This window comes from Callithrix jacchus, chromosome 5, assembly GCF_049354715.1.
Source record: "Callithrix jacchus isolate 240 chromosome 5, calJac240_pri, whole genome shotgun sequence".
NCBI lineage: Eukaryota > Metazoa > Chordata > Mammalia > Primates > Cebidae > Callithrix > Callithrix jacchus.
Window position 1 is genome coordinate 93,072,224 of NC_133506.1, and position 25,533 is coordinate 93,097,756.

Here is a 25,533-nt window from a genome sequence, read left to right on the forward strand (position 1 = left end):
TTTTCAAATCCACTCTTTATACCCATTTTTATTATTTTTACTTTAAATTTGTCTGTATTATATATAGTTGTTAAGCTCACTAAATAAATTTCTGGTATCTGTCTACTTTTTAAATTTTCTGCCCTTCTCTTCTGATTCTTTTAAAAATTGTCTCTTTGCTTAAATTTCCCATGTGTTCAAACATGATGCCCATCCTGTACACAGATCCTTTATTATATTTATAATTTTTACTTTAAGATTTTTATCTGATTATATTAACATCTGAGTTGTTTCTGAGTGTACTTCTGTTAACTATTTCCCCTATTGGTCATGGGTCACTTGTCATATGTCTGGTACTAATGTATGGAGACTTTTAAAGGAAGACAATAGTATAAGTGCATGAATTCAAAAGCATACAAAGGATGACACACATGATATTCACCCCAAGAAAGGACACATGGCTACCCCTGTCAGTAATCTAATATATAGACCTGAGTGAATGCATTCTCTGCATAAGCTAGTCCTCAAGTTTGTTGCAGCATTTTTAGATTCAATTTACTGATAGTTACACTATTTTGAAAGAGGAATCAGGGCATTCCCTTTAATGTTGCTTGAAATCTAAGTACCAGCAATGCTTTGGAGATATCACTGAGATATGCAGCCCAGGCACTAGTTTTCCAGCCACTTGAATCTATTTCATTTTTTAAAACCGGTATTGCAGCTTTTGGAACCAGTGGGGAAGTCACTTTGCCCTCTAGTTCTGTCCCTGGAGTTCTGTGTGTTGAGAAATATTTTTTTTTCTGCTCTGATCTTGCCTTTGCAGTGGTGTATTTGTACTGAGCATGGGAAGGAGGCCTTCAAGAAGCTCTCCCTCAGCTCTCTGGCCCTGTGCCGAGCCTCCACTAGGCATTGCCATGCATTTATAGAAGGCCTTACAGGAGGTACCCTGCATTCACTGGCCTGTCCTCAATGTTTGGAACACTGCCCCTGTGCACTTGGTGGAGGTCAGGGGAAAGATCTGGGTTTTGGTGTGGATTGACTGTGGGGTTGGAGTGTCTATGGACTCCTCCACCCCTTGCTAGCCCATGTAAGGCTGCTACATCCTCATTCCAGAGTTTGCTGGCTCTCCTGACTCTTGTCTGTGGCATAGCTCCTTATCTACCAGGAGTGAAAGCAGGCATGGGTCTCCTCTTTCCTAAGAAGGGCTCATCACTTATTGTACCATGGCTTATTTGGGGATTTTTTTGCAACCACAACTTTAATGAACTAGATAATCAAATCTATGACTTTTAAAAGCTTACTTAGCCTTCCTATTTCTGGAATTAGGGTAGAACAACCATTGTTTTGTGATTGCTACATCGAAACTGTAGGTGAATCTCATGGTGTCTGACCTTTCCAGAAATTCTTACTGCTTGATATTTGTATTTTGAGCTATGGCAAATAATATTTATGTGTACCATATAAAATAGTGTCTTGAGGGACAAATTAATTATAATTTAAAACTAGAATCTAAGAAAAATAACTATCTTCCTCAAAGGATGTTTTATCATATGGCTAAATTTTACCACAAAGCACGGTAAAGTATTGGGGAAAAATGTTTTAATATGTGTAGTTTTCCTTTTCATATTCTACAAGAACATAAAATATGGATACTGATTAGAAAATGTATAGGTTCACTGTAGAAAAAGTTTCTTAAATTCATATTTTTGTAGTCTCCTAAATTTAGAAATCTGTATTGCATTCAAGCTTTTTCTTCTTTGTATATATATTTAATTTATAAAGTCAAATATAAAATTAGAAATAAAGAATTAAGGGGCAAGAAGATGAAATTACAAAATACAGCAAAACCAGAATGGTGAGTTAATTTCTAGTGCTTGTACAACTATGATAGTATTTATTGCAACTCAAAGCACAAAAACAATGTCTGAGTACCTTTATATTAATATAAGTGTGTTATAGCATGATATTCTAAGTTGCTTCTTTAGTAAGGGATATTTGGAGTCCAACTATCTGTATGAGTCTCTAAAAAGAGGGTTTTGTAATAAATGCAGTCAACACCAATATTGGGCTTTGTTGACATATAGTATAGGGGACATCATGTCAGTTACAGGACTCTGAGCAGATGCTGTTCAATAGAAGCAGTAATCATAACTGCATGCTTTCCTTCACACCTGGACGATAGCATGACTACCAACGATATGGTCTGGCTGTGTCCTACCCAATCTCATCTTGACTGTAACTCCCACAATTCCCACATGTTATGGGAGGAACCTGGTGGGAGGTAATTGAATCATGGGTATGGATCTTTCTGGTGCTATTCTCATGATAGTGAATAAGTCTCATGAGATCTCATGGTTTCATAAGGAGGAGGTCCCTGCACAGGCTCTTTCCTTACCTGCCGCCATCCATGTAAGTCCGTGACTTGCGTCTTTTGGCCCTTCCACCGTTATTGTGAGGCCTCCCCAGCCACGTGGAACTGTAAGTCCATTAAACTTCTGATTCTTCCCAGTCTCAGGTATGTCTTTATCAGCCATATGAAAATGGACTAAAACAACTATCAAAGACAGGAAATGTAACACTGAGAAGGTTTCAACTCAATTGCTGGCACATAAGGAGAAAATAATATTTGCCAAGGAAACATAGTAGAACAGTGACAGATGAGTAAATCAAATGTCCTAACCAGCACTGCCCAAATAATCATATGACAGAAATAGCAGAAACAAACTATAAGACACTGACATAGCAAAATAAATAAAAATAAAACAGATCTAATTATTTATGGAACAATAGCTTACTTTCATATTAGAGGATACAAAGGTACTTACAAGATACAAATGCACTTACAAAAGGAACTCAAAGCACTTTAAAAATGAAGTATTAGATTATGAATCATAGATATAAACATTATTTGAATAATAATAGCTGGATGTTAGAGCAGACTTCCAAGTGAGCTTGTTTTCCTTACATCCAGTGACGTTGTTTCTCCATTATATTTTTAAAACTAAGACAAAGAATTTGATAGTAAAAGAAAAAAACAATAATTCAGTCATTGGGGGATCCTGTAAGGCTTACTATCTGTGACTCCCTGAGAGTTGAATTTTGCCTAATAAGGTCTCTATGTGCAGATGAAAGATGGATGTAATCTTCCTTCCTGCTTTTATAATTTATTTTATTAATGGGAAAACTTTTGGCCTAGAGAAGTTTGGCAATTCAGATTTTGCAGGGTGCAGCTGGAGTCTTCACAGATTCAGCTTCATAGATGCAGCTGTTCATAACATGGAATGTAGCTATCTTCTGATAGATTTTATAAAAGAGGCAGAAATATTATAAATTTGCAAAGAGTGATAAATATCTACTTTAAAAGTACTAATTTCTAAATGCAGAAAAATAAAAAAGCATTAATAAATTAAATTCAATTTGATGCTTACAGGTTTTAGCATTTGTTTCTGCATACAAGTAATGCTTCCTCCCTATAAACTCCAGCATTGTATTTTTCCATAAACAGATTACTCCCCAATCATCCTCTCTACCTGGCAATAGTAGGGAGATGATTCCAGCTATGTGAGTGGTCATTTTCAGAGCTGGTCACTTAGAATGTGCCAGATCCAAGAACGGGTTCTTCCTGAATTTGTACATACCTTTGCTATTGTGCAGAATGGCCTTCTAACCTCCTTTTCCTGCAAGACCTAATTATAAAATATTAATTTTTTTGATTGATTGTGAAATGTTTCTGAATTCTTCCAGGATTATTTCCACATCCCCATTTTCCAGTGATTTCTTCACCCATGTGTTATAGGCTTAATCATATTATATTATATTATTTGTTTCATATATATTTACATAATTAGACTTAGAACTCCTGGATTAAATTGATTCATTAGCTAAAAAATCAACGAAATATTTGATGCATAGTTATTGTTCTTTTTAGATTATTAAACAAATAAGAAATGATCCCTGCTAAGTGAAGTATCATGGGTCTATTGTAACATATTTGGTTCTTTATGACTTTACAACTGTCTAATACAGAATTCCATTTAGGGCAGTAGACACTGAACTTTCCACGATGTGCAGTCTGTATTTTCAATGCTTTGACTCTAGACCACCAGCACTGAGGGTGAATTATATTAATTCTTTCTCTTGAAAATAATCAATGTGCTCTGTTTGTAATACAGATATGGTGAGATTATTTCTACAGAGTCTTTAGAAATAAACCTTCTCAGCTTAAAAAATAGCAACTTAATGTAATATAATGGAGAATATAATTGAATAATAAATAATCTGTTAATTTTTATGTAATTGGAATGATATAAACCATTAACACATAAAAAAGAAAGGAATACACAATATATGCCAGCAAAGTCATGAAATAGAAAGGAAGTTTTATTTCACACAATAGGAAAAAATATAATTTTAGAACCAGCAAACATTAACAAGCAAAGTATTAGCAAAAAAATAGGATTACAGATATATCTATATTTTTAAGTTTATTAGAGTTTTTGAATGTTCATTACCAATATATTAATTAAATCTGATTTAGGTTGATGCATAATATTTGGATATTTAAAAGGTTAAATGAGAATATTTAATAGAGGCACTAGCAAATGAAAGCATTAATTTGCTCAAAATTAATAAAATGAGATAACAAGAACATATAATATTTCTTTAGACTACCATAAAATAAAAGATGTCTTCTCATTATTTTATCTGTGTAGTAATTACAGTATTATAACAATTAACAAGAATTCATGATAAAGGAGCATTTCAAAAGGATTGTCCACAATTTCACAGTTGGTAACCAATGGTACCAGAATAGAAATCTTTTTTTTTTTCAGGATTTTATTTAAAATTTATTCTAATGGGGTCCGCACAAAAGGAGGGGGTGGAGGGTGGGGTACATGCAGGGGACACAGGAACATGATGACATGGCCAGGGCCACAGCTTCTTCTGTCATGGGGAAGAGGGATGAAAAGACAAGACCAGGGCTGAAGCTGGGGTGGAAGAGGGGAGGGGGACACTGGCTGTATTCCCCCACCTCCAGGAAGCACCTCTAGACCCTGGACCCCTCGCTCACGCTGGCCCCTAAAACTCCATCTCTCCTCTGCCTCTGACCCTCCTGGCTCCTCCTTCTGCTCCCCTGAACTTTTTCCCCTGACAGATTCTCAAGTAGGACGATGTTCAGGGCCTGATCCCAAACCCCCTACCACCTTATGAAGGTACAACCTTTGCGGGCCCTGCTTCTGCCCCTCCTCAAACCTCACCGCTTTCCCTCTCTGGGACAGAAGCTCTGATCTCCCTCCTTCCTCTCCTCCCTCCCCCTGGAAAAAAAGAAAAGAAAAAGGAAAAGAAAGCACCAACTCCCCAGGGAGGGACAGCAGACAGCAAGGAGAGAGGATTGGAAGGAGAGTAAGAGAACCATTGAAGGAAGAGGCTCACAAGTCCCTGGGAGGAAAGGGCACAGGCTTACAGAGAGGAGAGGGGGTACCGGCAGTGGCTGCTCCTGTCCTCTGCCACTCCTGCCCACTGTCCACGGGACTTCAACACAACCGAGGGGACAGGTTTGTGTGGGGTCAGGTCTGACAGAAGAGAGGTGCAGGAGAAACAAATGTTAAAACCTAGCGAATTCCCCTAAAACATTTCTTCCTCCTTTCCTTCCGGAGGCTCCTTGGTTGGTGGGGAAGTAGTGAGGAGTTGGTGGAAAAAGAGCGGGGGAGAGAAGCCTGTACCAAGGGACTCTACTCCATTCTCCCCTCTCCCCCCACAACCAACTTGGGAGCTCACCAGGGCTGGGAGGGAAGTGCCCCGGAGAGGGAGCCCACAGCTGTGGGAGGAGCTGCTACTGCCGCTGCCACAGCCGCCGCCGCAGCCATTGGACAAACCTCACCAGTACCTGGTGGGTGCGGGGTCCCCCTCAGCAGGTGGGCTGTGGCTGGGGGGGCATCTCCTGGGACGGGGGGGGCGGTCCCCCCCAGATGGGTCTGCATGTGGCTAGCCAGCTGTGTCTGCATGTGGCCAGCCAGCTGGGCAGGGGTCTTGCACGCTGCACAGCTTGCAGAGGATGCGGTCAGCCCGCGGGGCCTGGAGCCCGTGGTCCTTCACCGTGTGGATGCGCAGGTATGCTGCCCTGGTGAAGCCTTTGTTGCAGAGCTCACAGACATGGTGAGGGCCCTGGCTGTGCACCTTCATGTGGTCCGAAATATGAGCCGAGCTCAGCCTCTTGCCACACACGTGACATGGCACCTTCTCGTGTCCTACTGTGAGCGCCCGGAGCCGATCCTTCGTGGCGACAGCTGCCTCACATTTCTCACATTTGAAGGGCCGTTCTGTTGAGTGCACTTGTCTGACGTGACTGTTGAGGTGATCCGGCCGGCAGGGAGAAGCTCTTGCCACAGTGGGAGCAATTGTAGGGCTTCCATACAGCGCCGTCATGTGAGCGCACGTGGTAGCTCATGCGGTCTTTGCGCTTGAAGCCCTGTTGGCACACCCGGCACTGGTAGGGCTTCTCGTCCGAGTGCGACAGCTTGTGTCGGTTCAGGTGGTAGACGTAGCGGAAGGCCTTGCCGCACATCTCGCAGGCTGGTTCTTCCGGATGCGCTTCCCCGAGGCGGTCGTGGTCACCACGCCACCGGCGGCCACTGCGGCTGCGCCGCCGCCGGCACCCGCTTCTCCTCCTCCCCCGCTTGCTCCACTCAGCTGGGTCACGCTCAGGAGGCTCAGGGGCACCATAGTGGGCATCTTCATGGCACCCGAGGGGACCCGGCGGGCCTTGGCTCCCGTGTGGATGGCTTCGTGCTCCGGAGGTTGTAGCCGTTCTTGAATTCCTTGGCGCAGAGAGCGCAGATGTAGGGCCCCTGGCTCTTTGTCTTCTACAAGGCAGACGCGTTGGGGTCACGGCGACCGTCGATGTTGGGGCGGCGGTGGCTGTTGTTGTGATGGTGGTGGCGGAGGCGGGGGGCGCCAGGGGCTGTTTCAGGGCCGCTGTGTCCACCGTGGAGGCGGCGGCCGGAGCCAGGGGCGCGGCGGCGACAGCGGAGGCGGCGGCGGACTCCTGGGCAGCAGCCAGCACCGGGAGCAAGTCCACTTGGAGGGGCTCAGCAGCCAGGGCCTGGGCGTGGGCGGGGGCGCCGGCGCAGCTTGGAATGGACTCTGGGCGCAGCCCTGGGAGGCAAAGAAGCGGGACTGGAGCTCAGCCCGGACCTGCAGGGGGTTCTGGGCGTGACCCTGAGGTGGCGGGAAGGAGTTCATGAGGCCGCCCACCCCCGGGGAGTCCAGGCCCAGCACGGGGAAGGCGGGGGCCAGCAGCGTGCAAGGGAACACCGGGAACAAGGCCTCGGCCGCAGCGGGGCCCCCAGGGCTCAGCTGGGGCTCGGGGAGCCGCGCGGGGCCCGGGCTCGGGGCGCCGCCCACGGCTGGCCGGCCGGCCTGGGCCGAGCCGAAGGCGTGGCCCGTGCACCCGGGCCGGCGGGAGGGAAGGAGGGCGCCTTGCGTGCTGCGGAGCGCCGCGGCTACGGCGGCGACGCCCCCTGGGTGGGAGCGGGAGGCCCCGCGGGGCCGGGGCCTGGGGCGGGGGCCTGGGCGGCGGCGGCGGCGGTTGGAGCCTCTAGAAATCTTTTTAATTCAGTGCTCTTGTCACCCTTACATTGAGCAGTGGCACACTTTTTTAAGAGCAGACAGAATGTACATATGAGTTCTAAGGCATTTTTGAAATATATCCATTATTAAATAATAGAGAGAGGTATCAAACGCAAGTCTCCTGTGTCCTAAGTCAGTTTACTACATACAGGTGAATTGATGATGTAGAAAGCAATAATATTAAAATGCCAAACATCACATCAACCGTCCCAGCAATCCAATGCTCTTGGTCCTAGTACTATCTAGAGAATTTTAAAAGAAAAACATTACTTCCATTGCTTCTTTTATTCACTCATGTATTTATTATTTTCTTAATTTACTTATTCATATTTTGTCATCTAATGCTGAATATATCTGTTAATATGAACTAGATATGTATTTGATATCTACATTGGTAGTAATTTCATAACTATAGGTAATGCTTATATTAATATTTGAAAAATCTCTTTGAAACTTACAAAATTTTATATTAATATTAGGTAATGTAAATGATGAGAAATGAGGGATAGCTTATATCCAGTGGCAGAAATAAATTGCTCATGAAGGAAATGAAAAACTCTAGCAGAGTTCTGCAATTTGGAGACAACAAGGAGCACTGAGGAGTGGAAGGAGCGTGTGATCACTGGGTAATAAAATAAAACTTTTAATTTTGCTAAAGAAAACAATGTGTTCTACATGAGAAGAGTAGAACACAAGATTCGTAAACATTTAAACACGCGCACATAATACACATATGCACACACATAAATGTCATACCCTAGATCTTGCTGTTACTAATAGATGCAAACCCATCATAATCTTAATTTTAAATACTTTGCTCTGACAGCTCACTCTCAATGATAACTCTTCATGGACCTCAGACTTACTAGAGCTGCCATTTTTCTACGCTCGTCATTCTAACTTTTCTGTTCTACTCAACTTTAATTGATGAGTCAGTGATCACAACAACTCAGTTGGCATTAACCTTTGCCCTGCTCACTTTGTCCAGTTCCTTTGTATTAACAATCCTGGTTAAATCTTCACTACTGCATACTCCATACTCTGCTCTTACAGATGAACTTAATGTGGCTGAAAGGGGTCCTGGGGTTTGGCATCAAACCACCCGATAAAATAAGAGAAATTTTCAGTTTGCGGTGTTAAACCTTAGAATGGTTCAACTGTTCATTTTTTCAGTACCCATTAGAAACCTAATAGTTTGCAGGTTTATAAACGAGGTCTTACATACATAAACATATAATAACTATTGTGGCAGTGAGACTCCACAGCCAATAGTTATACTTAGAAAGTTGTTTCCACTCAGAAATGTTTGATTTATGTTGATCATGTTAATCGTAAAATTTTTAATGTCAAGAGCAATATAAAACACGTCAAATGACAAACATTGGAGAACACACATATTTAACTAACAAATTATTCACATTATCTCTTAGACCATATTTGCTAATATTTTTAGGTCTTTTGTTAACAATCTATCAACCTGCTTTCTTTGGCTATTTCCCAAATTACAATTAGCGTGATAATTTCTCAAAAATTAAGGAAAAATAAAATCTGTTTTTGTATTCATTTTAAAGAGACTGTTTTGTATGGCAACTGTTTTATTCCATGCAAATTTTAAGAAGATATTGCTTAAATGTACAAATGTCTTTAGTGTTACTAAGCAGTTGGTTTTCCTTTTTGAGAATATTTTTTCTACCAGAGATAATATAAGCACAGTAGATATCTTAGGAGCTATGCATGTGTGTGTCTGTGTGTGTGTGTGTGTGTGTGTGTGTATCATTATATATGTGTGTTATATATATGTATATATATAGACCTATGTATATATACAGCTATCTATACGTGTATATAGAGACAGCTGTCTATACATATACACAGCTATCTGTCTATATACTATCTACTTTCTAGAGAGTAAGTGCATATATATATATATATATATATATATACATACACATATACAGGTATCTAGCTATAAGACTCTCTCTCTAGAGAGAGAGAGAATCTTAGTCAAGATGCACATGTGAGTTGAAAAGTTCAGGATAAGGCCTAGAGCATTCAGTGACATAAATGGTGGAAATACCATTTCATTAGCTTAAAGGACATAGTTGCCTTTTTTTAAAAAAAAAAAAAAAAACAAGTTGATGCCAAATCAATTATATCCAAAAACAATATAACTTTAAAAACAATTATTTGTAATATTTCTACTTTTGTAAAAAAAGGGTCAAAGGTATCAATATATAGCATTATTGTACCCATACAGAGATAAGATCTTTTTTTTTTAACATTTTACAGATGTGAATTTAAATGATGTATTGTTTTAATATCTAAATGGTGAATTACATATATGTATATTCTTTGTATTCTTTCTGTTGGCATTTTTGCTAGTGCTTTATCTTCAAAATAAGCAAGCAAAAGGAATTGTATGAAAATATCTTAAATATTATTTAACATTATACACTTCACATGACAATTTTAAAAGTATGAACCATGCAATAATGCTGAGTGTCTGATTCTGTATTACTTCATTAGTGTTAAGATGCAGAGTATAAAATATTAGATTGCAATGATATACACTATAGTGTGTGTGACAAAGGGAAACAGATTTAATGTAAAAAACAAAGTCTTCAGCAAAAGTTTTGTGATATTGAAGAATGTTCATCACAATAACAAATTTCCATTAACCATGTGATCATTGAAATTTTAACATCTTGAAGCTTACTGAATTTTTTTACCTTTGTATGTCATATTCTACTAAAAACATGGAAAAAATATTTTTATATAATAATAATAATGAGGCCGGGCGCGGTGGCTCACGCCTGTAATCCCAGCACTTTGGGAGGCTGAGGCGGGTGGATCATGAGGTCAAGAGATCGAGACCATCTTGGTCAACATGGTGAGACCCCGTCTCTACTAAAGATACAAAAAATTAGCTGGGCATGGTGGCGCGTGCCTGTAATCCCAGCTACTTGGGAGGCTGAGGCAGGAGAATTGCCTGAACTCAGGAGGCGGAGGTTGCGGTGAGCCGAGATAGCGCCATTGCACTCCAGCCTGGGTCACAAAAGTGAAACTCCGTCTCAAAAAAAAAAAAATAATAATAATGAAATACATTATAAAACTGGAGGAAGACATCTATATTCATGCTCATCTAAGTTAGTATTGGCTCCTTTTCCTTTCCCTAACTAAAAAACTATAGAAATAATGGATAAAACATATATTTAAGATGACTTTTAGGACAGTAAAATGATTTTGTATGACACTACAGTGGTGATGTGTGTCATTATATATTTGGCAAAACCCATAGAATGTGAAGCACCAAGAATAAACCCTAATGTAAACCATGAACTTTGGGTGGTGATGTACCACTGTGGTTCATTGGTTGTAACAAATGTACCACTGTGGTGCAAGACGTCAACGGTGGGGAGGCTGTGCGTGTGTGAGGATAGGAGCTTATGATAACTTCATTTCCACTCAAGTTTGCTACAAACCTAAAACTTTTCTCAAAAATACACTTTATTAAATTTTGAAAACTATAAAATCAATAGCCAAATTATACCCATATTCAAAAACAAATACAGACCTCAAAGTCAGATTAGTAAACTAGACTTGATACCACCATTAACCAGTGTGTATCCGATTCTGGGAAATGTGGTTTCACACTGCCCAAAGTAGGGATCTGAAACAAAGATCCTTTTATAAAGCCTAAAATCTGGAGGCATTTCAGCACCTAAAAAAGCTGTATAATCAGCATAAGGAAGCTGCAAGGATGCTTACTTTCTGCCCGTGGTCACGATGACGGGAGAAAAGAAAAAAAACAGCCAAAACAGCCACCTACAAAAAATCAAAACTCAAGATCTGTTTTAGCCCTGCTCAATGATTCCACTACGCACTCCTCTGTAATCCAAAAGCAAGAAATCAACATGAAAACTGGTTCAGGAGCAGAGAAATCCTTTTTGAGCCCTGACCAAAAAAAAAAAAAAGAAAAAGATACTTGATTAAGATACTTTTGCAATATAGGGCAAATGGCACACAGAATTCCTTAAGGGAAAAAGCAATTTGCAATGAAAAAAAGATACCTGTGATGTTTAATTATAACATGTAGCAGAATACTTTGTTTTTCTACCAATGTGGGTGATAAAAGAATGAGAATGATAATATAAAATTAAGACAAAAAAAAAGAAATCCAGAAATAATAATTTTAGAAAGCTTGCTGTATTCACAATAAGAATGCCATCATTCAATCAAACACAGAATTTGAGGAATTACCTCTGGATTACATGGTATTTGATGCTCCAAGAGGTATAAAATGTTTGATGTATTCATTAAATGTATTATCAAAATAGTATATGATCCAGACTTTTCACAAACAGAAAGTGAGAAGGTTAAATTATCAAGATAAACTTCTAGTATAATAGTGGCATTGCCTGAAGTATTTAATGAAACACAGCATTCGGAAGTTCTCAGCTCACGAGATTTCCATGCCTCAGAAGTCCAGTGATTACAGCATGTTCTTATGAAAGAGTTTATCATTCTTTCTTACAAAGCAGATATGATTATGTTGGTAACATTGCTTTTCTTTTCTTTTATTGTGACAATAATACTATTGCAAATATTTGAACATGCATCGCATCTGCAAAATCCACAATATGTTGTCCATAGTGTTGAAACCCTGCTCTTTAACAGTTTTATAGGAAAAGAAAGCTAAATACTTTCTTGTTTTTAACATAGATGATAAGAATTTTTTGGATAGCATTGAAGAGTTCAAAAGGTGATATAAAGAGTTTTGTCTGTAGCTTCAGTTAAATAAAAGTGGTTTCTTCTGAGAATACAGTACAAATATGTTTGTATGATACTGGTTTTACAAATCATTGACTCATAATATTCCATCTTATTTTTACAACGTGGTGGTTGATCCCATGGTTCGACTTAGATTTTAAAATAATAATTATTATTGTAAACAAATGCTGAATTCTAAGGAAACAAAGGAAAACCCAGAAAACCCATTAGAGATTTCAAAGGAGTGAATGAAATATAATCTTTGCAAATAGAGTAAGCAGAGGAGATCAAAAGTTGACAGTTCAAGAGAAATGTTGGGGTTAGATTGTTTTAACTATTAGGATACTGGCAGATAGTGCAATGAAAGCCCCAAAGCTTACTCCCAGCTTTTAAGCAACTCATTGCCTAGTTCACTTGACTTCTCCATGTTCTCTTTCTGCACCAGCATGACACAATTCTGTGATTCACCAAAAGGAACACCTTATTCCAACAGTGAAGGGTCTGTGAGAGACCACGTGAGCATGAAGAGGAGTGTTCAGGGAAGTGTGTAGGACATCATACGTTGGCTTTCTCCTATAACCCCATGTAGAGATGTGTCAGTTTCTCCTATAACCCCATGTAGAGATTTATCAGTAAGTATTAGAGAAAATGGGTAGATAAATCTACATTTCATTAGATTAGAGAAAGTGTATATCAAGGAGGAAGACCCATTTCCCATTTACCACCATAGATGAAGTAAGAGAGCAGAATTTTATAGAGATATAAGTATACAGAGGGATAAAGAAGTCAGAAAGTAGTACATTTAACAAGATGTATATGCAAAGCTGATTAAAATATTGATAAACTAGAGATATTATTCACTTTAAAACTGGCAGTTAAAGTCCTTTGGCAGCTTGATCCAATTGCATTTGAAGTATAATTCTATTTTAAATAATTGATTGAGACTAATATTCAGAAGTTTATTTAGTATGTACTGTAAGCAATGTTAGAGCTCACCAAAGCTCAGAACTATATCCCTTGTTTAATTTCGTTGCTGATGAAAATATTATGCCTTAGATTAAAATTTCAAATTATTGTAAAAGCTAAGTTTTCAAGTGAATGTAAAGAATGTGAAAATTGGTAGTTTCACACAGCTCTAATGCCTTTCTATGAGTGAAAGGATGAGAAACAGATTCTCTCTATTTGATTATCTATGCATTTATCATGTCTTGTCTGCGTTTTTCCTCTGAGCACCCTACAGAGGACTGTACAGCTAAAAGGTTTTCCATTATATGTAATTTGAAGTAGAACGAATGATATGCAATCATATACAATGTGAGAAAGATTATGACCATCTCCAGAGAGACTCACATTTAGCCTCAATTTACTCCCAGAAGGCGTGGGACAGACATCCTCAGTAGTATTCTGAGGGTCAGACTGTGGAGAACGAGCCAGCTTTCCTGTTACTTCAATAGGAACGTGTCAGTCCTCTGCTAACTTGCGTACGTTTTATGCCCACACATTATAGATTTAACTGGAAAAGGAGGCAAAGCACCAACCGAGCACAAAATGGCTCTAATTATTTTCCCATTGTATTGTTTCCCTGCTATGTACCTGAATTTCCAGACATTTTCTGGTTTCCATTTACACAGAAATACAAGTGGGTATAAAAGATTAGCCATTCCTGGGAAGCCTGGTGCTTTAGAAAAGTTAGGTTTTGTTTTGTTTTGTTTTGTTTTTTGGCTATAAGGAAGAAAGGCATGCTCAAGTTCTTCTAAGAAAAACATGGTGGTATATTTAGTGTGAAGAGATAGCTTCATCTATGGCCTGGCTCTTCAGAAACTTACTATTTCTTTTTGCTTCTCAGGGTGTCTATGCCAACATCCCTGGAACAAATATTATCTCTTCCTGCAATTCTATTGTCTGCTGGTGTTGCTGGTAGAGCTACACTAAGTGCTAGGCAGGGACTGAAGCTGCAATGGGCATGGGAGCTTACTCTAGGGAGTGGCTGGCTGGGGAGATTCTGATGATCTCTAAGCCTGCAGCTCTGAGCTCTGAGTTGAAGTTCTGCTCTCCAAAGTGAGCATGACTCAGAAGCATTTTTGGGTCACCTGTCTTTGCTAGCCTTACCTCACTCTTCTCATTCTCTTAAGAGGTTTAGGAAGAAATGAAAATTATAGGGCTTGGTCTTGACATAGCAAGAACTGTGGGGAAGATCATTTGCTTTCTAACCTGATTTCTTCTTGTGACTTCAGAGGCTTCCTTAATTTCTAGTTAGAAATGTTTATCCAGCATATTTCATTATTATGTATTAAGTATCTGCCTTGAGCCAGTCAATGTTGGAGGCAGTGAGAAACAGTGATGGGCACGTCAGATGAAACCCTGCTCTGATGGACCTAGAATCCTAATGAGTGATAATTCATAACTATACTGTGTGTTTTCAGCTAGTGATTAATGCTTAAAAGCACTCATATCAGAATCAGGAACTTATTCTTCAAAAATTATGATAGATTCTCTTTGTATTTTTCAAATATTTTGGTGGTATATAATAGAGTCAGTTTCTTCAGGAGCACTCTAAGCTTGATTCCCTTTTGGAAAATACATACTACAAAGGCAACATTAGAAACCCCCATGATCCAATCACCTCTCACAAGGTCCATCCCCCAACATTTGGGATTACAACTGGGCCTGAGATTTGGGTGCCACACAGAGCCAAACCATATCAATGGTTAACTCAGCACTTGTGTTCCATACCTTTTCTTCTTGAGATCCCATTAAAAATATTAAATGAAGAAACATAACAGCCAAGGGAAAGGCAGAAGGACCCTTCCATGAAAAAAAATTGAAACAGATATCTTTAAGGAAAATGAGAAGGAAAACTTGTTGAAGGATGACACAGATTGGGAAGAGGATGCCCAGAGTGTAAAGGAGGAGATGGGATGGGCAGCAGGGCTCCAGAGGGCTACCAGGCTGTGCATTCACAGGTCAGAGGAGCAAAAAGTGGGTCCACCCACAGCAAGAAGGGGACCTACTGTGATCCCCCTCTCCATGAGCTACGTAGGAGGCTGAGGCAGGAGAATTGCTTGAACCCAAGAGCAGAGGTTGTGGTGAGCTGAGATCATGCCACTTCACTCCAGCCTGGTGACAGAGCGAGACTCCATCTGAAAAAAAAAGAAAACAATTTCGTAAGGTACTTATTTATTGTGTTTATCAGTTACTTTTCTCTAAACAATACTAGAATGTGAACTCTACAAAGGCAGGGATTATGTTGTTTCTTTTGTGTTGTTGACTGCTACAAGACATCAAACTGTGTTTTTAAGAATTGCATTCACATGATAGGTGATCAATCAATATGATGGGATAGATGAGTGAATCTAAACACTGTCAAATGATATATAATCAGTTCACAGTGCTAATAGAAGGATGACATGTTGAGCATAGTGCTTAGTTGGTGCTTAATAAACTTTCATTGAATAAAGAAACAATGAGTGAATGAATGAATTTTCAAAATGCCTACCACTCCTATTTGATGATAAGGTTTATTATCTATTTAATCTAATTATCCAAGACTCTCTGGTGTTAGTTACCCAATTTCCAAATATAAGTTAACTAGAAATAATAAGCTGTCTTTGCTGGGTATACATTTCCAACTAAATAAAATGAAAGTATATCCAACTATCAGAAACCTAAGACAAAATTAAACATTTTTTCGCTGAAATTTTCTCCCTTATATTTTCATTTAATAAAACTTTAATTACAAGTGTATATCTTTTATAGACTCAGTTTGTATCTTTTTTTTAAAAAGAAGGCACACATGTACTTTTCTAAAGCAACGTAGGAAGGTAGGAGATGCATCTGAGCTGGTGGTGGGGAGGCCTCAAGATGGCTGCCCATGAGCGGATGCCACCTGACAGATGCCAGTAAAGAAAGAAAATTAATTTTCAGATCCGATCCATTGCTGCAGGACTGAGAAAATTTATTTCAGGAGTTGAGCAACTTGTCATTGCCATTCCAGCAGTTCTGTTTACAGTTCTGACTTTCTTCAGTCAAGAGTCTGAAGATTTGGTACCCCAGGATATGCAAGTCTTCTGCACCTGTGGATTGGGTGTGATGAAGAGTCCCACTGTTCAGTAGCAGAGGCCTGTCAGAACAGAACTGACAATTTTTCCCTCTCATTTTGTGTGATGTGCCTTAGGACTAAGGTTAAAAAAAAAAGTTGTTATTTCTTCACAAAAAAATAAAACACAAAATTCTTTGGTGATTTCTGGATCTCAAGTGACAGTCAATTGCTCCCCACTGTTACTACTTACTTTTCTTGATCAAGTTACATTTTCGTATCATCTCTGCCTAGCTAGAGTGATAGCAATGGAAAAGTCAATCAAGATGGGAAAGAAGATTCTGACGCTTAAACATACTGAACAATTTATAACTTTATCATTGTCTGTAAGTCTATGCTCTCATGCTCTGGGGTTAATTTAGTCTCATGCTGTTATCACCGTGAAGACCAATGTCAGTGTGGGATTGAATTTTTACATTATTAAGTTGACCAACCAATAACCTCAGACCTACACAAATCAAGGACTCAAACCAGGCACAGCAGAAAGCCCTGCAGACAGCGCTCTTGATCAAGGGGCTGTTCCAATGAAGGAGTCAGCATGTTTCTGGAAGTGAAGGTCAATGTGAATCCCACATGGCATGAGGACACCATGTATCCCAGCATATGCATTGCTTGGCTGAGGGGTTTGGCTTCTGAAGGCTTTGTTCCTAGTACTTTTGGATTCCTCAAGTGGTCCAGGACTGCTGTGCCACTTCAATGTAAGCCCAATTTTGCTTAGCATGGTCTCAAGCCAATCCTTAGAAACCTTTTGTTTCTGGTTCTAGTAAATAAAGGGCCCTAGGGGACTTAGATTAGGGAAACCAGGTGAATGTCAGTGCTTATCTGATGAAAAATGCCTCCTTCTAAGGCAAACTCTTCCTTCTTGGTAGCCAGACTGCTTGTCTGTGTGTGTGTATGTGTGTGGGGTGGGTAAGAGAGGAATCTAGCATCTTTAAGCTACTGCAAAAAGAAAAGGCAGTTCCCATTTAGAGTTTGGTTATAGAAAATGAGATGAAAGGAAAATAATTATTTAGATAATCTTACACACTTAGGCAATAGGTTCCTTAAAGCACGGGAGAAACGTCTCGTTTATGTAATTGTCTAATAAGTTAGACAAAAAAAGATAAAATCTGATACATGTGTTTGAACTGACTGTGTATTGTAATCATGATAAAGCATTGCCTTGCAGAAAGCTACTGAGAAAGTAGACCAATGATACTTTCTTCTCATGTATCATCTTCCCTTAAATGTATTATTTGTGTAAAGTGAGAAAATTTCCCATTCTTTTGAAAGAGCGTGTTTCCTTCTTTTAACAGACAGCAGTCAGAGCCTAACAAGAGAGCCTGTCTCAGCACAGCTGTTCATCCCAGTTGTGCTTAGTGACATTTTGGAGCCATGTCCTGCCACTTTGGTCTATGGGAAGACCCATGTTGCTTTTTCTCCCTTGTAACTCTAAGCAACCACATATTGTGCAGAACTTTCTAAAATCGTTACACATGGAGAAAAACTGAAGACTCTTTTCAGCCTTTTATTTGTAGATGTATCACAAACAAATATTTCAGCAAATATCCTCTACTTTAAAATTAAGATGAAACACTCTGCTATTTTTGGTTTTGGGGACATATTTGTTAACTTGTTTAAAAATGGCAATGCTACCTACATTTTTGCAAAATGTATGACAACAGAGATGTTGAATATATTTGATAACTATATTAATAGTATTTGGCAAGTGAGGATTCTGTGAAAAAACACAGCTATAAATTGAGATAGCACGAAACAGAACAGTCTACAGAAGGAAATTGCCAACATTCTATCAAGTTAGTGAAACCTAGCTGAATTTCGTTATAACTACTTATATGTTAAATAAAAGATTTTTCTTTTTAGTGAAATATTACAAAAGAAACCCTGTTTTCAGGGTCATTTTGCAGAGTGCTTTTCTTGAACTGATATGCATGTCTTTTTAAAATGTTTGGCTTCAGTTTTCTTATACAAGTTGAGCTTTATCATGACATTTTGATTAAATATATAGGTTTAAAAGGTAATTGGTTTTGCAGTGTCATTCCTGGAAAAGATATAGAAAAATGTAATAATTATTCTTACATTAATTGTACTATGTAATAAAAGAATTGTTTATTGCAAATGCTACAAATCTGAAGACACATCTATTGAATAAGGCCGTACAAAAGCTAACGTCTGTTTTAGCACTTAAAATTGTCTAAAAATGGATAGTATAATAATAAATCACAACCTTATCTTACACTAAAGACTTTCATTCTGAAAGATATGTAAAACTTTTTAAAGCTTCATGAAATCCAATTTTTCATTTTCCTATATATAAATAATAGTATATTTGGAGAAGGTTGTAATGTTTATTCCACTGTGACTGTTAAAGAGACTGTTTTATTTTGGATCTGATCATACTAGCTGTTCTTTTGTGGATACATCAGATGTTTGCAATTAACTTTTTTATTATTAAATAAGACCACTGATGTTTCATTTGGAATTAGTTATTGGGTATGAAATTAAAGAATAAAATTTTGTGAGTAGAAATTCTTTTAAATAAAAGTATACTATGAAGAAACCAATAAAATAGAAGTGAGTCGTATCTATTAAATAGAAATGATACTGATAGGAGGCAGCCTTGAAATGGTATCAATCATTTCAGTACAATGGTTAATATTACATTTGTCATATTAAAAAGAAAAATAATTGGAGATGAGTATTTAAGCCACTAGATTAGTTTTTTCAATAGTTTTAACTGCTTAGTGATTAATCTATAATACACAACTCAGATAATTGTAAACAACCTCGTATAGATTGCTTTGTCAAACCTCAGAAGTCAGCCCCTATCTTTTTAAAAGTACACAAAACATTACCAAATTTTGAACAAAGTAATTTAAAGCCTGAAGAGGAATTTCTTCAGGAATGTCCTCTACCCATACAATTTGCTTCTGTTGATGTTAAACTTGATGTTTACATGTGCACATCGCAAGGGGCATAGGGTCTTATTTGTAAAATCATTGCCGATGGCATAGTATGTGCATTTGCAATGTATTCAATGGCTTACAAGTTCCAGTGTCTCTAACATAAATAACCCACAGGAAGATGAGCTCTTCTATGCGTACGTGTCTTTTTAGGTAGAAAACCAAAAAGATACTTTCCTTGTGCCCTTTCCTTTTTGTCTGAGAAGCAGATGTTAATATTTTATATACAATTTACCTTAACCGATAATTGGCAATAAAGATAAAATAATTTACTGTTTCAGGATTCCTCTGTGTTAACTAATTAAACCAGCAGCAGGCCTGGAGCACAGGACAATGGCAAACTTCCAGCTGAATTAATTTTATGGAAGACCAGCTGAGTAATTGGACTCCAATTACAGGCAGTTTAGCTCCATCATCACCTTCATACATAATTAAATGGAATTGGTTGATACAGCTTCTATTTTTATGAGGGCGCTTACCCGCTTTCTGAACCCCACTGTGACTTTGGATTCAGGCCAGTCAATTATTAGTCATTTCTCTTTCAAATGGAAATGCTTTGGATTAGTCATATCTTTTGTAATGGTTGCATTAAAAAATCTCTCTCTTTTCCAAAGTTGTGGTATACTGGAATCTCTATGATTCCATGTAGATGGCATATTCATTTATATTGGAATATAGTCAGAGGAGTACCAACAGGTCACAGCTACATGAATCTGAAGGTTTGCTGAGATGACAAACTGTGTCATCTCAGTGGCAGAGAAACCTGGTACTTTTCTTCAGGATGGACCTTTTTTTATTCACCTATTTTTGCAAAACCTCATCCAGAAATCACTATGTTTATTTTTGCAAAGTTCAGGTAATTTGATTCTCTTGAAAGAGACACTTACTATGTTTTGGGCAATACCTAGCAATGCTATATAAAAATGCTGTGTATGCGAATATTCTATAAATAAATTTCCATGTATATATAATGATGAATTGATTATGAGGTTTTGATTTGCATGTGTACAAATTTCCATTGTTTATTATTGCAAATATGTACTCAACTGAAAGCATATTTATAGTATAATAAATTTCTGAAGACATACCATTTATTAGGTTTTATTAATCAGTCTGTAAGCTCAGATTTGCTTTAGATGTCTAAAAATCATTCCTGGTAAAGAGAAAATATATTTTTAAAATGGCAATTATTTTGGGAGAATAATAATAGTTAATGACGCTCAGAAAATCCATCAGTTTTAAATGTGGTGAAGCTGGCTGTAACATATGATAAGATCTTTATGTACAGGTGGAAATATTTCATCATGGTCCTTTGCTATTTCAACTCACATGGAAGAAAGCCCACTGGGTGTACTCCTTGAACCAACCAAATAGACTCAATCAAAAACACACATAGCATCGGCAAACATCAGAGAATACAAAGAAAGAAAGTTCAAGAAAATGCATCTCAAGGGCTCTGTTTGTACAGGTCTGGCCTCTCGAAGATTGAGCCATTCTTAGACCTTTTACTGGAGAGGCTTTGTGTAACGTACTGCCTAATGGCTCGGCTGTTCAAATGTGATACAGTCCATTATGACAGTAGGCCATGCTACCTATGTGCAGACGGCAAGACAGAACTGAAGCAACAGTCACATTTCCAAGCCAAACAAACTTAAAAATTAATGCTGTGAAGGGGAGAACTGTATTCCAAATCTCCATGAACTGTTACCGGTGCCAAATTAAATGACTATCAAAGGAGCAATGAAGAAGTATTATAGGAAATAAAAAGGGAAGGGGAAAAACTCCTTTAGGAGTTGAATAATTTAATGGAGGGAGGGACGCTTCCACCTGAAACTTCATTTGCAGCAACTTCTGGGAGTCACAGGTGTTTTAACGTGTTCCCTCAACCACTCGTTCAATCCCTTGCAAATTGTTGACCTTTAGAAAATTGAAGGCAATTCTCTAGTCAAGACGAAGTACAAACAGAGGGTATAAGAGCCCCTGATTTCAGCGAGTTTGTAATCTTGTGGAGGAATCGTGACACATGCTTAGTATTATTAATGCAAAGCAAAGATCTTTATGTAAATTTCTTAGAGTAAAAACCATGAGCCTTTTGAGTTCAGAGGCAGAAAAATAAAAAAACAAATCTAATCGTTCTCTCTGCTAACATGATAATGCCCTGATGTACTATTTGTAGCCTGGCATTTTGCTCTCCAAAAAGTCAGAATTATTCATGCCCTATGTCTTATAGAGTAAATTGTGATAGAGTTTAGAGAACTGGGACTGGAAATATCTCTAATAATTATGTGCTTGCTCCTTACAGAAGCACACATTTTATCTAGTACTTCTAATTATATGGTAGTGATGCGTAAGTATTACTAATTACAGGGAAATGCTTGTCGTGCATATACCATTTTCTTGGTTTTCAGTTAAAAGAAAATGCCCACCAGGGTAAGAAATAGATGTTGGAAGGCAGCATACTGCTGCCAATGTTACGTGGCTTTCAAAGCTTTCACTGATTTTCAAATGTAGTTATTTCAGTTTCCTGGTTTGCAAATACATAAATAACCAATCGTGATGGTGTTCACCTCATGTGTTTTATGCAAATTCCTAGTGTTGCAGGTTCAAGTAGAAATATTTTACTTGGCATTAATTGAATAAGATGTAAAGGTACAAATATGCTTAACATAGACTCAAAAATAGGCATTCCTTTAGGGCCCACTGAGGTATGGACCTAACTTAAATCCGTTTACCTTTTAGTTTTTAAAATCATTAGATGCGTATTGTTACAGAACAAGACATGAAAAATTTGTGAAACTTCATATATAAAATTTAAATGTGTGTACTTAAAAATATTAAGTTCCGGCCTTGGCGGGAGGGGATGGAGGCGGCCGCGGCGCCGGGGCGGGATGCACCGGGGAGCACGGCGAGTCAGCCCAGCGGCTGCGGAAAACACAACTCGCTGGAGAGGAAGAAAGGCCAAAGATATTATAAAAGCAGCTCGGGAGAGCCTTGCGAAGATGATTGGTGGGAAACCTCAAGACATCATCTTCACTTCCGGGGGCACCGAGTCAAATAATTGAGTAATCCATTCTGTGGTGAAACATTTCCACGTAAACCAGACCTCACAGGGAGACACGGGTGTGCACCACAGCCCAGTAGATGGGCAAAGCCCCATTTCATCACTTCCTCTGCGGAACACGACTCCATTCGACTACCCCTGGAGCACCTGGCAGAAGAACAAGCAGCAGCGGTCACCTTTGTCCCGGTGTCCAAGGCGAGCGGAAAGGCAGAGGTAGACGACATCCTTGTAGCCGTCCGCCGGACCACACGCCTCGTGAGCATCATGCTGGCCAACGAGACCGGCGTCGTCATTCCTGTCCCTGAAATCAGCCAACGCATTAAAGCCCTGAACCAGGAACGGGCAGCTGCCGGGCTGCCTCCCATCCTTGTGCACACGGATGCTGCACAGGCCTTGGGGAAGCGGCGCGTGGATGTGGAGGACCTGGGCGTGGACTTCCTTACAATCGTGGGGCACAAGTTTAATGGTCCCAGGACTGGCGCACTTTATGTACGGGGGAATTGGTGAATGTACCCTTCTCTACCCTATGCTGTTTGGAGGTGGACAAGAACAGAATTTCAGGCCAGGGTAAGGCAGAAAGTTAACTGGCCGTGTCATGTCTGTAGAGCAGTGACATTGTGAAGAACCATGGCACCGTTTCTTTGTCTCGTGGGGGGCTCTGTAGCAGAGTCCATGCTGCTGCTTTGTCACAGCTGGCTCCACTGACTGATTTTATGCTGAGGACTCACGGGACCTGCAGTCTCTCTGGCAATGAAGGAAATCTCCGTTTCTTTTAACTGCTTCAAAGCATCCAATTCCCCTTGTAATTTTGGCCCAGCCCACTGGTGAGAGAACTGTTGGACCCTTCATAGCTGAGGCCTGCTGCTGTTTTAACTTCGGGGATCAGCAGGGCCACACGGAAGCACCCTGGTCTTCTTTCTGATAGCTCCTGTGTACCCTCTATGTACAGTGACATGTTAACTGGGAAATTACTTCTTGCCCCCACTATACTTTTTGTTAGAAACTTCTTACCAAGAGAGAGAAACAGGAGCAGCATGGGGATGAGTTCCCTGGATTTTCTTTTTGCATTGTGTATCCCACACAGTGCTGAGGAAGCTGGCAAACTGACACAAAAGTGCCCAACCAAAGCCTGTCCTTTCTGGCCAGTGGACCAGGAAAGGAGCGGCCTAGCAAGACAGAAGACCTTCAGACAACAGCCGCTTTCCTCCAGCCAGGCACTGCAGAGTAGTTGTGCTGCCGCGCCTGTCGACGCTGGAAAACATTCAGCGGGAAACCCAGACTTCCACCAATACAGGCTGTCACGAGGCAGTCCACATCCTCACCAGTGTGTCAAGTAGGCCAGGTAGAGAACCAGGACTTCCACCCCCACCATGGTATCAGCAGAGACCATATAGGGATCTTAGATCCACACGTGTCAGTCATAAGGAGCATCCTCCCGTTGGGTGTCAGCAGCAGCCAAGTAAGAAATCTAGACGTCGGGCGGGTGCAGTGGCTCATGCCTGTAATCCCAGCACTTTGGGAGGCTGAGACGGGTGGATTGCTTGAGGTCAGGAGTTTGAGACCATCCTGGCCAACATGGTGAAACCTCGTCTCTACTAAAAATACAAAAATTAGCTTCGTGTAGTGGCACTTGCCTGTAATCCCAGCTACTTGGGTGGCTGAGACAGGAAAATCGCTTGAACCCGGGAGTTGGAAGTGGCAGTGAGCCAAGATCGCACCACTGCACTCCAGCCTGGACCACAGAGCAAGACCTTGTCTCTTTTTTAAAAAGACAACATTAAGCCGGGCGCAGTGGCTCACACCTGTAATCCCAGCACTTTGGGAGGCTGAGGCGGGTGGATCACGAGGTCAAGAGATCAAGACCATCCTGGTCAACATGGTGAAACCCCGTCTATACTAAAAATACAAAAAAAAAAAAAAAAAAAAATTAGCTGGGCATGGTTGCACGTGCCTGTAATCCCAGCTACTCAGGAGGCTGAGGCAGGAGAATTGCCTGAACCCAGCAGGCGGAGGTTGCAGTGAGCCGAGATCGTGCCATTGCACTCCAGCCTGGGTAACAAGAGAGAAACTCCGTCTCAAAAAAAAAAAAAATTAAAAAAAAAAAAAAAAATATATATATATAAATAAAAAGACAACATTAAAGAAATAAAATAATAATAAAAAATTAAGTTCCCCTGCCTTTGTTTATTGGATAAACAATAAAGCTTTATTATTATAAACCTTTTTAACAATGCTATTGGATATTTTAATGTGATGTTTATGTGTTGTGGTGTTTATTATTATACACAGTAATTTATTTTTATATTTGTGTGACATTCTTCACAATTTATGCTTCTACAGTTATTTTACTTTGAAGGGAAGGATGAAGCAGTATAAATAATCATTACATTCAGCTACTATACTTTTGTTGAAGTTCAGGAAATAGAAAACTCTTAGGGACTAAGCAAATTTTCAAAATTATTGCATGTAATTAGCCCAAGATTAAAAAGAATTTTTTTTGTCTCTTTCCCAGTGAAAGATTAGTGATGTTTTAATTAATTTACTGGCACTCAGCATAGAAGAAGTTATAAACTCTGAGGAAAGTAAACCCTTTGAAACAATTTCATTAGTGTAGATTTTCAGAATCTGTATTTAAAAAGAGACATAGTAACTTAAGACTTTCAGAATCTGTATTTAAAAAGAGACATAGTAACTTAAGACTTTCAGAATCTGTATTTAAAAAGAGACATAGTAACTTAAGACTATAACATATTAAGTACTTCTCCTCATTGTGGTATTTTCCATTAAAGAGAAATAAGACTACCTATGCATATTACTTATCTCTTCCAAGACAGTATTATAAATATTTCAATGCCTTAACTTTTAAAAAAAATCGACACATGTATTTTACATATGTATGGGGTGCATGTGATATTTTGTTACATGTATGGGATACGTAATGGTCAAGAGACGGTGTTTGGGGTATCCATTACTTTGAGGATTTATCATTTCTTTTTTTATTGCATTTTAGGTTTTGGGGTGCTTGTGAAGAACAT

At 39.4% G+C, this 25,533-nt stretch overlaps 1 long non-coding RNA gene and 2 pseudogenes across 8 annotated transcripts in view; 1 reads left to right on the forward strand and 2 right to left on the reverse strand.

The window, feature by feature from the left end:
* Nucleotides 1-5,749: 5,749 nt before the first annotated feature.
* LOC144582622 (myc-associated zinc finger protein pseudogene) lies at nucleotides 5,750-7,455 on the reverse strand (annotated as a pseudogene).
* A 4,340-nt stretch (nucleotides 7,456-11,795) lies between these two features.
* LOC144582627 (uncharacterized) overlaps nucleotides 11,796-25,533 on the reverse strand; it is a 33,744-nt gene continuing 20,006 nt past the window's right edge. For 7 of the 8 annotated variants that reach the window (XR_013535703.1, XR_013535693.1, XR_013535695.1 and 4 more), the window contains one exon: nucleotides 11,796-15,518. This is a non-coding gene — a long non-coding RNA (uncharacterized LOC144582627). The remainder of the gene's footprint in view (nucleotides 15,519-25,533) is intronic. The other variant, XR_013535697.1, reaches the window with a different exon arrangement.
* LOC144582623 (selenocysteine lyase pseudogene) lies at nucleotides 22,296-23,189 on the forward strand (annotated as a pseudogene).